Genomic DNA, 7,832 nt, shown 5'->3' with positions numbered 1-7,832 from the left:
AAGCAGTTTTTAGTAATATGCATGTATCTTAGGCTGTTGGCTTTATATGTGATTTAAACATTCTGAAATCCACATTTTATGTATGTATGATTTTGCTTACTAGTCTGCTAAGGTGACAAAATTTTCATCCATTTCTTTTGGTTACCGACTCAGACAAATAAAAGAACTGCCTTCTCTAAAAGAAAAAAAAAAAAAAAACTGTTGCAAAAAACAAAAATATATTGAGGCAAGATGAACAATATTTTTGAATTATTTATTTTAACCTTAGCATCGTTGATTTTATCTGATCCCTTCCAGAAGCAGGACTTGAAGAAACTGAAGTGCCTGAAGGCAGAGTGGAGTGGGGGTCAGGAGTGAAGTGTTAGAATTTGACTGAAGGAAGGAAGTCAAGGAAGAGGTATTCTAGTATCCAGGATAAGCAAGATGCAGATCTGCTTGTTCAGTGCATTGTGGCCTAAAAATAAAGATAATTGGCATTGTTAATTATACTATTAGTTGCAAATCTATTGCACATTACCAGGAGTCTTATTTCATGGTTCTTATATAATGAGAAATCTCAAGAATTCCTTTTAAGAGCTGAACAATGCACTTTGGTCTGGGGGAAATCGCATACAGTATGTGGCATTGGATCAACAATACATATTCAAAGTTAGTATTGTTATGGTGGACTCATTACATCATAGATTTGCTTTGGGTACACCGATTTTTCCCGAGTTTATAATTGATTTTACCCTTTTGTTTGTCTTAAAGTTTATGTGGAAGGTCTATATTTAGAAGCATCATTTAATCCTGCAAATAACTGTGGCATGTAAAAACTCAAGAAATAACCACACCATCTCTGTAGAACAAAGAAATATACCACTCTGTCTAGGATCTTTTGTTAGCACATCAAAAACATTTTAAAGCAAGTTGTCTCATGTCAGGCTGTCTAGGAGGTTTCAGGCAAAAATTATTTTTAGCAGGATGAAGAATGGCCTAGGTCAAATGAAATCTTAATTTGTAGCATAATGCTGGGAAAACTGAGGTAGATTTAAGATGTCATTTCGCCAGAATTGAGTGTAACAGACAGATTCAAAGATGTTAATGTAATATACTGCCTAAAAGAAGAACCATTCAGAACTTTTACTTCTTCTTGTTTGTTCTCTTTTTATGAATAACATCTATATTTTTATGATTATAAAGGTATCACATATTATAGTAAATTCAGTATATATAGGAAAAGTACAGAGAAGAAAATAAAAATCAACTGCAGTCCCCCAAACAGGAACATCTGTGTTCTTGGCACAGCCAATGCAATACCGCATTCCTCCTGGGAAAACTGGTTGCTTCAGGAGTAAGTAAGTGACTTAAGACTGGTAAATTAGGTCCAGTGAGACTCAGTCTTTATTTTTCCCCCCAAAACTATGATGGGAATCTAGAACTGCCAGAATTACCATGTAGCATCCCCAAGGTGACCTAAACTGAGTAATGGATAGAAAAGTCCTGTAAGGTATAGTTCGGGCCGAGGCAGAAGGAGGAAAGATGACCTCAACAGAAGTAGGTTACCTTTATTCAGGCAAAGAGGGGCGACAGTCGGCCAATGACCAGGCTGAGCGCAGAGAGGGATCAGGGAGGCTCCATATTTGTAGGGAGGCTTGTGGAAGTGATAAGGGAAATGTTAATCAGGTGGGATATTTTGGGTATTTTTTAGTTGAGATGGCATTTGTAGTTGGGCAGGGAGTGATAAGTCTTCTGGGCAGGTGTAGGGGGTGGAAGGTTTCCGGACAGGGGATGATAAGTCCCAGATAGATGCAACCAGCCTGGAGCATCAGGGTGAGACCTAAAGTTCTGTTTTGTTTTCTCCGAAGTTAGGTGATTCAGCAAGGGCCTTTGAAACTGGTGTTTTCTTTTCTAGGCCCAAAAGACTCCTCCAAGTCCTAAGTCCTGTGACATGATTTTGAGCCCCAAATCTAGCCACAAAAGAAGCCAACAGCTCCTGGACTTCTTAGTCCTGTAAGTCAGTAAGTTTCACCTTTTTCCCTCTGTAGTAAGTTAGTTTAGGGTGAGTGTTGTCACTTGCATCCAAGAGTCTTCTGGTTTATGGGCCCACTGAGTGAACTTCCAGACTATGGAGTTCTTTGTCAAACTGTTCTGTGTAACTAGCACTTTGCTGAGAAACATGGAAAAGAAAAATAAAGAAAATAGATAATTCTTATCTAGCCAAGACTGTAGTTAGATCTCACTTCCATTGTCTCTGTCAATTTATTGATTCCTTGAGTGATGAAGTGTCAAATATGGAATGAAAATTAGAGATTCTCTAATCCAAGGGCATCAAATATGTGGCTTTATTGCAACAAAACCTTCCTCTCTTGTCCAGGAAAGACACTGCTCATTGATCATGGCACTCAACCAACTGAACTTAAATTTGGCCTTAGGACTGTTGTTAGCATAGCATTACAGAAAGTCACAGCAGTCAATTGGAGTCAGTTCTCAAGACAAACCTATTTACTACCCTTGCTGAGTCCATTCCCCTCCTTTTAAAGATGGATAAATACAGTACCGGGAGGGCAGGGGGAGTTGGGACTAGTTCATGATCATCCAGGATAGTTAGTGACAGTAAGCTATTTTCCTGGTTATCAGTTAACATCTTCCAGGTAGTTAAAATTATCATCTGTAAAAATAATATGACATGCCTTATGTGTCCCATTTTAAAATAGTTCATACCTGTTATAAGTTGTATCAGCCACTTACTGCTAACAGATAATTACAAAAATCTCTGACATGTGCAACAAAAACCATTAATTTTCATGTGGCTTTGGCATGGTTGGGTGGCTCTGCTGATCTCCGTTGGGCTCAGCTGAAGAGGGTTAAGCTGCAGGTTGCGTCTGCCTCACATGTCCCATCCTTCTTGGACCAGTGGGCTAGTCAGGATATGTTCTTTTCACAGTTGGGGCAATGTTAACCACAAAAGAGGTTTTCAAGTCCCAGCCTCTGGCAGTCTGTTACTATCTCAAGGGCCAAAACAAATTACATAGTTAAGCCCAAAGGCAGTAGAGAAGTACACATTCTTCTATAGCAAGAGATACAAAGTTACATGGCAAAGTGGACATAGGAAAGAGTGAAAAATTGGAGTCCAAAATGCAATCAATCATATAAATCAGGAAGGAAAAGTATAGGATACTGTATATAAATGGAAGGAGGGCTAATCAAGTTGGGGTCGGGTTTTCTTTACCAAGGTTTCTTTAAGGAAGTCATTTATCAGGTAAAGAGGTAAAGAAGCTCTCATGCAGAGGTTACAGTTTGCATAAATATTCTCCGCAGGAACAGAGAAGGCCAGAGTGTCAGCAGCTTTGAAGGCATAGGGGAGAACAGTGGGAGATGAGATTGGAGAAGTGGATAGGGCCAGACTATTCAGGTAAGTCTGGTAGTTTAATTGCTCTGTGAAAAGTGAAATGTCATTAATTGGTATTAAGCAGAGAAGTGACATATGCAAGTTGCATTTGGGAAAGATCACTGACTAGGATGCAGAGAATCAATTGTAGGAGGCAAGAAGGAAATAATACTAGCAGATAGTAGACAGATGCATTCTTGTAAGAGAATCCTAGGTTGGAAGCAGTGAGGACCAAGGGAGGTGAACACAGTCAAGAGAGAATCTGAGGGTAGTATCAACAGGACTTAGCTTCTTAAACTGAAATCCCTCTTGCTCTCTCTCTGCTTCAGCTATACTTCCTTTCTTTCTATCCGTGTGCTTACCAGGCACCCCCTACCACAAGGTCTTCATCATGCCCTTTGTTATACCTAGTATGCTCATTTCTCCACTCTTTGCTTAGTTTAACTCTTCATCATCCTTCAGATTTAAATTCCAACATCAATTTCATAGGGAAGAATGATCTGATCTTTCAAAAAGAATTATGGCGGGTGCTCATAATGGCATTATATGCCTCTTTTGCTTGATGGAGTAGAAATTTCACATTTGTTTTTTGTGAAGGAGTCTTTGGGCCTAGAAAAGAAAACAACAGTCTCAAAGGCCCTTGCTGAATCATCTAACTTCGGAGAAAACAAAAGGGAACTTTAAGTCCCACCCTGATGCTCAGGGCTGTTGCATCTACCTGGGACTTATCACCGCCTGCCCAGAAAACTTTCACGCCCTACATCTGCCCAGGACTTATCACCCCCTGCCCAGAGGACTTATCACCCCCTGCTCAAAACCTCCTACCCCCTGTTCAACTACAATGCCATCTCAACTAAAGATTAACCCAAAACGTCCCGCCTGACTTATCGCTTCCACAAACCTCCCTTTAAATATGAAGCCTCACTGATCCCTCTGCACTCCGCCTGGTCGTTAGGCCAACTGTTGCCCCTCCTTGCCTGGATAAAGGTAACCTACCTCCGCTGAGGTCATCTCTCCTTAGGGCTTATATCTCTCCACTAAGCCGTGAACTACATTGACAGATGTTGTATTTAGTTTTATTTATCAAGATGTTCCCAGTGCTGACCTCATTGTCTGTGTATGCAGTAGTTACTTAATGTATGTGACTTGAAAGAATGCTTCTGAATGGAATATTTGGATACATATTGGTTATATCAGTGTTTAAGTTGATCAGATATTATAGGGGACAATACTGTTGAAGTTAATTTCAGGCTAGTAACAATCAAAATGAAATCCCCCAAAAAGCTGAAAATTAAAACCAGGAAGCAATTTTCTGAGAGAAAGGAATAAAATAACTTAGAATTTAGGCAGAAACTGAATATGCTTCTCTACCAAAGCCTTGATGCCTGCAGCAAGGGCACCTCTGTGACCTGATGAATATGATCAATACTCTCCAAAGATTGAAGATTAAAAGTAAGCCACTGAGTTGCAATAAGAATCATATTAAAATTCATAGTGCTGCTAAGTGACAAGAAGTCTGTTAGAGCAGAACCCAGGTAAAATTTACATTTGCTCTGGGGCATTACATTGATGTGGTGTTTCCTCCACACACTCAGTGAAGAGAGGCCGCAAAAGCCCTTGAGAAGGGGTCACTCCTGAGCCTTGAGAGTGCTCGAGAGAGATTAGGCAGAGTGTTCTGAAGTAATCATGGAGCGAAAAATAAATTGCAATACCTTGCCATCAACAAGAAATCACAGTAAACTAGTCTGTCCCAGAGGCCATTTAAATGTCCATAAACTTTTGCTTCATCCTAATCCCTATTCCCTGAAGACTTGTGAGTTTTTCATTATGATTTTTAGTTTCCTGTTCCAGAAGACTCCAAAAGAAAACATGAGATGGCAGGAAAGAAGAAATGAGCTTGGAAAGTAAATGTTATTTGTAATTTAGGATTTTTTAACGACATATTTTGGGTATATCTGTGTTAGTTTTGCTGCAAGAAGCACAGAGCTCTCATATAGATGCTGGATGCTCTGTTTTCACTCTCTTGGATCCTCAGTTACTGCTACTACTGTTATTGGTATTATTATGATTATTACTATTATTTGGACTTGTAGTTGATAATATTACTGGACTGCAGTCAGTATCTTTAGGTCACAGTGAATCTTTCAGAATATTTTCTTTTGTATCACATCTGTAGACAAGTAGTGTAGTTTGATGTATCCTTATGGTCTGCTATTTCTTCTGCCTTACTGCATTATTCTTAGACTGGCATGGGGAGTTTGCCTTCCCTCTGAAGGGTTGCCATGCAATTTAGAGTCCTGGAAACTTCAAACTAAGCCTTTAGACTCATTGCAAGTGAGATCTTTTCATACAACTGAGATGAAGAAACTTATAAAGTTGTTCACAGTGGCCTTTTTTAAATAAGACAGTGCTTATGGAATTTTCATCCTAATGAATATTTTTATCCTTCTGCCATTTTTAAGTTTCCAGACTCTTAACTCCTACCTGTTCTTTATTCTTTTTTTGATAACTATTTCCAAATGTGTGTATATGTATTGCCTTGAGATTTTATATTTCATTTTAATTCAGCTTCATCTAAATTACTTTTGTAATTTTGCAATAAAGTCTTTTTTTTTAAGATTTGGAGACCAGAAAAAAATATGATTAAAAAACTCTGAATGTGATTTTTGAGACATATTGAATAAATATTAAGAAAATGAACATTCTATCAATGATGAAACTAACTGAATGTAAAATATTTCATTACTAAGTTACTGTACCTAGTATGACAAATTAGAGGTGATTTAAGGTATGAAAATGAAGACTTTTTGAGCTATGACCTTCTTTAGAATATTCTTCTTCATCAGCTGTGCTGAGTCACCTAAATCTCTAGGTTCTAATCCATGCTAAGGCTTTGGGGACATAATCAAAAATGTAGTCTGCCATGGTAACTGAGACTATGTCATTATTTTATGAACAAGGATTATGATTGTTGGTAATTATTTACTCATGAAGCCTAGAAATCAAAGCTACCAGTATTTGTTAAGTTTTCACTATGTAGCCACAGGTTTCTAGAAAGCAGAAGTAATGTGCTTTGGGGGAACATCAGGTCAATGATGAAAAAATTTAAGAGAATAGAAAATCAAGAGGTAGTTCTGTATTAAACCCTTTAAGGATACAGAAAAGGAGAAGATTGTGGCTTTGGAGTTGGAGGAGGAGGAGTTAGAACTTGGCAGCTGTGAAGATTGTATAATCCATGAAGGGCTGGATAAGATGGAAGAGGGAAATGCTTACAGGGAGTGAGGAGAGGAGCATCTCAGTTACAGCAAAACATAGCTCTGAGTAAGGCGTGTGTAAAGGGAATTCACATAGAGGGGATTAGAAGTATAAGCATTGAGGAAGGAAGTGGTGGTGTGTGGCTTCAAGGCCATACATCACTTCTTCCTTCTTTGATGCCTGTCCTTCACTTTTTTTGTTGTCATAGAGACTTTGATTTACAGGGAAAGGGGTTTGATTTGATACCAAGCAAAGGAATTCATGAGGAAAATGAAATGTGTTTGAGGATGCATAACAAGGCAGTTACCCAAAGGTGCCGGAGAGAGGAACTAGAATTACTATGACCAAGTAGGAAGTTACTGCAGCAGTTTAGTGCAAAATACTGAAGACCTAAACCAGGGATGGAAAACTTTTTCTGTAAAGGGTAAGATAGTAAATATTTTAGACTTTTTAGATCATATGGTCTCAGTGGCAACTGTTCAACACAATATGTAAATAATGAGCATGACTGCATTCCAACAAACCTTGTTTAGAAAAAAAAAAAAAAACTGGCAGAGGGCTATATTTACTGACTTCTGTCTAAACCACAGTGCTGTGCTGTGCTGTGCTTAGTCACTCAGCTGTGTCTGACTCTGCGACCCCATGGACTGCAGCCTGTCAGGCTCTTCTGTCCATGGGGATTCTCCAAGCAAGAATACTGGAGTGGGTTGCCATGCCCTCCTCCAGGGGATCTTCCTGACCCAGTGATTGAACCCAGGTCTCCTGTATTGCAGGCAGATTCTTTGTCAACTGAGTCACCAGGGAAGCCCAAGAATACTGGAGTGGGTAGCCTATCCTTTCTCCAGGGGATCTTCCCCACCCAGGAATTGAACTGGGGTCTCCTGCATTGCAGGCAGATTCTTTACCAACTGAGCTACCAGAGAAGCCCCTAAACCACAGTGGTGACATGGAAATGAAAAGAAGGAAACAATTTGGGGTGTTGAAAAAAATATTATATTCTCCAATCTGCTTGAATAAGAGTGGGTAGGAAAGGAAGGAGCCAAAGATTTCAAACAATGCATCAGTCCTTGAAATAGCAATGTGGGATCAGTTCATCAATATGGACATGATAAACGAATTGATAAAAGTTACTTGTTGAAAGAGAAGAATGAAAGGTTAAGGACTGGCTATTGGAATAGCTGGACATAAAGAAGTGACTGGCCTCTGA

The 7,832-nt window shown here is 39.1% G+C and overlaps 1 long non-coding RNA gene across 1 annotated transcript in view; it reads right to left on the bottom strand.

The window, feature by feature from the left end:
• Positions 1–268: 268 nt before the first annotated feature.
• LOC129633995 (uncharacterized) overlaps positions 269–7,832 on the bottom strand; it is a 33,610-nt gene continuing 26,046 nt past the window's right edge. The window contains exon 4 of the long non-coding RNA XR_008705349.1: positions 269–454. This is a non-coding gene — a long non-coding RNA (uncharacterized LOC129633995). The remainder of the gene's footprint in view (positions 455–7,832) is intronic.

Source organism: Bubalus kerabau, chromosome 19 (genome assembly GCF_029407905.1).
Source record: "Bubalus kerabau isolate K-KA32 ecotype Philippines breed swamp buffalo chromosome 19, PCC_UOA_SB_1v2, whole genome shotgun sequence".
Taxonomy (NCBI): Eukaryota; Metazoa; Chordata; class Mammalia; order Artiodactyla; family Bovidae; genus Bubalus; species Bubalus kerabau.
The sequence above is the reverse complement of the archived record's forward strand: the minus strand, read 5'-3'. Positions and strand labels throughout refer to the sequence as shown.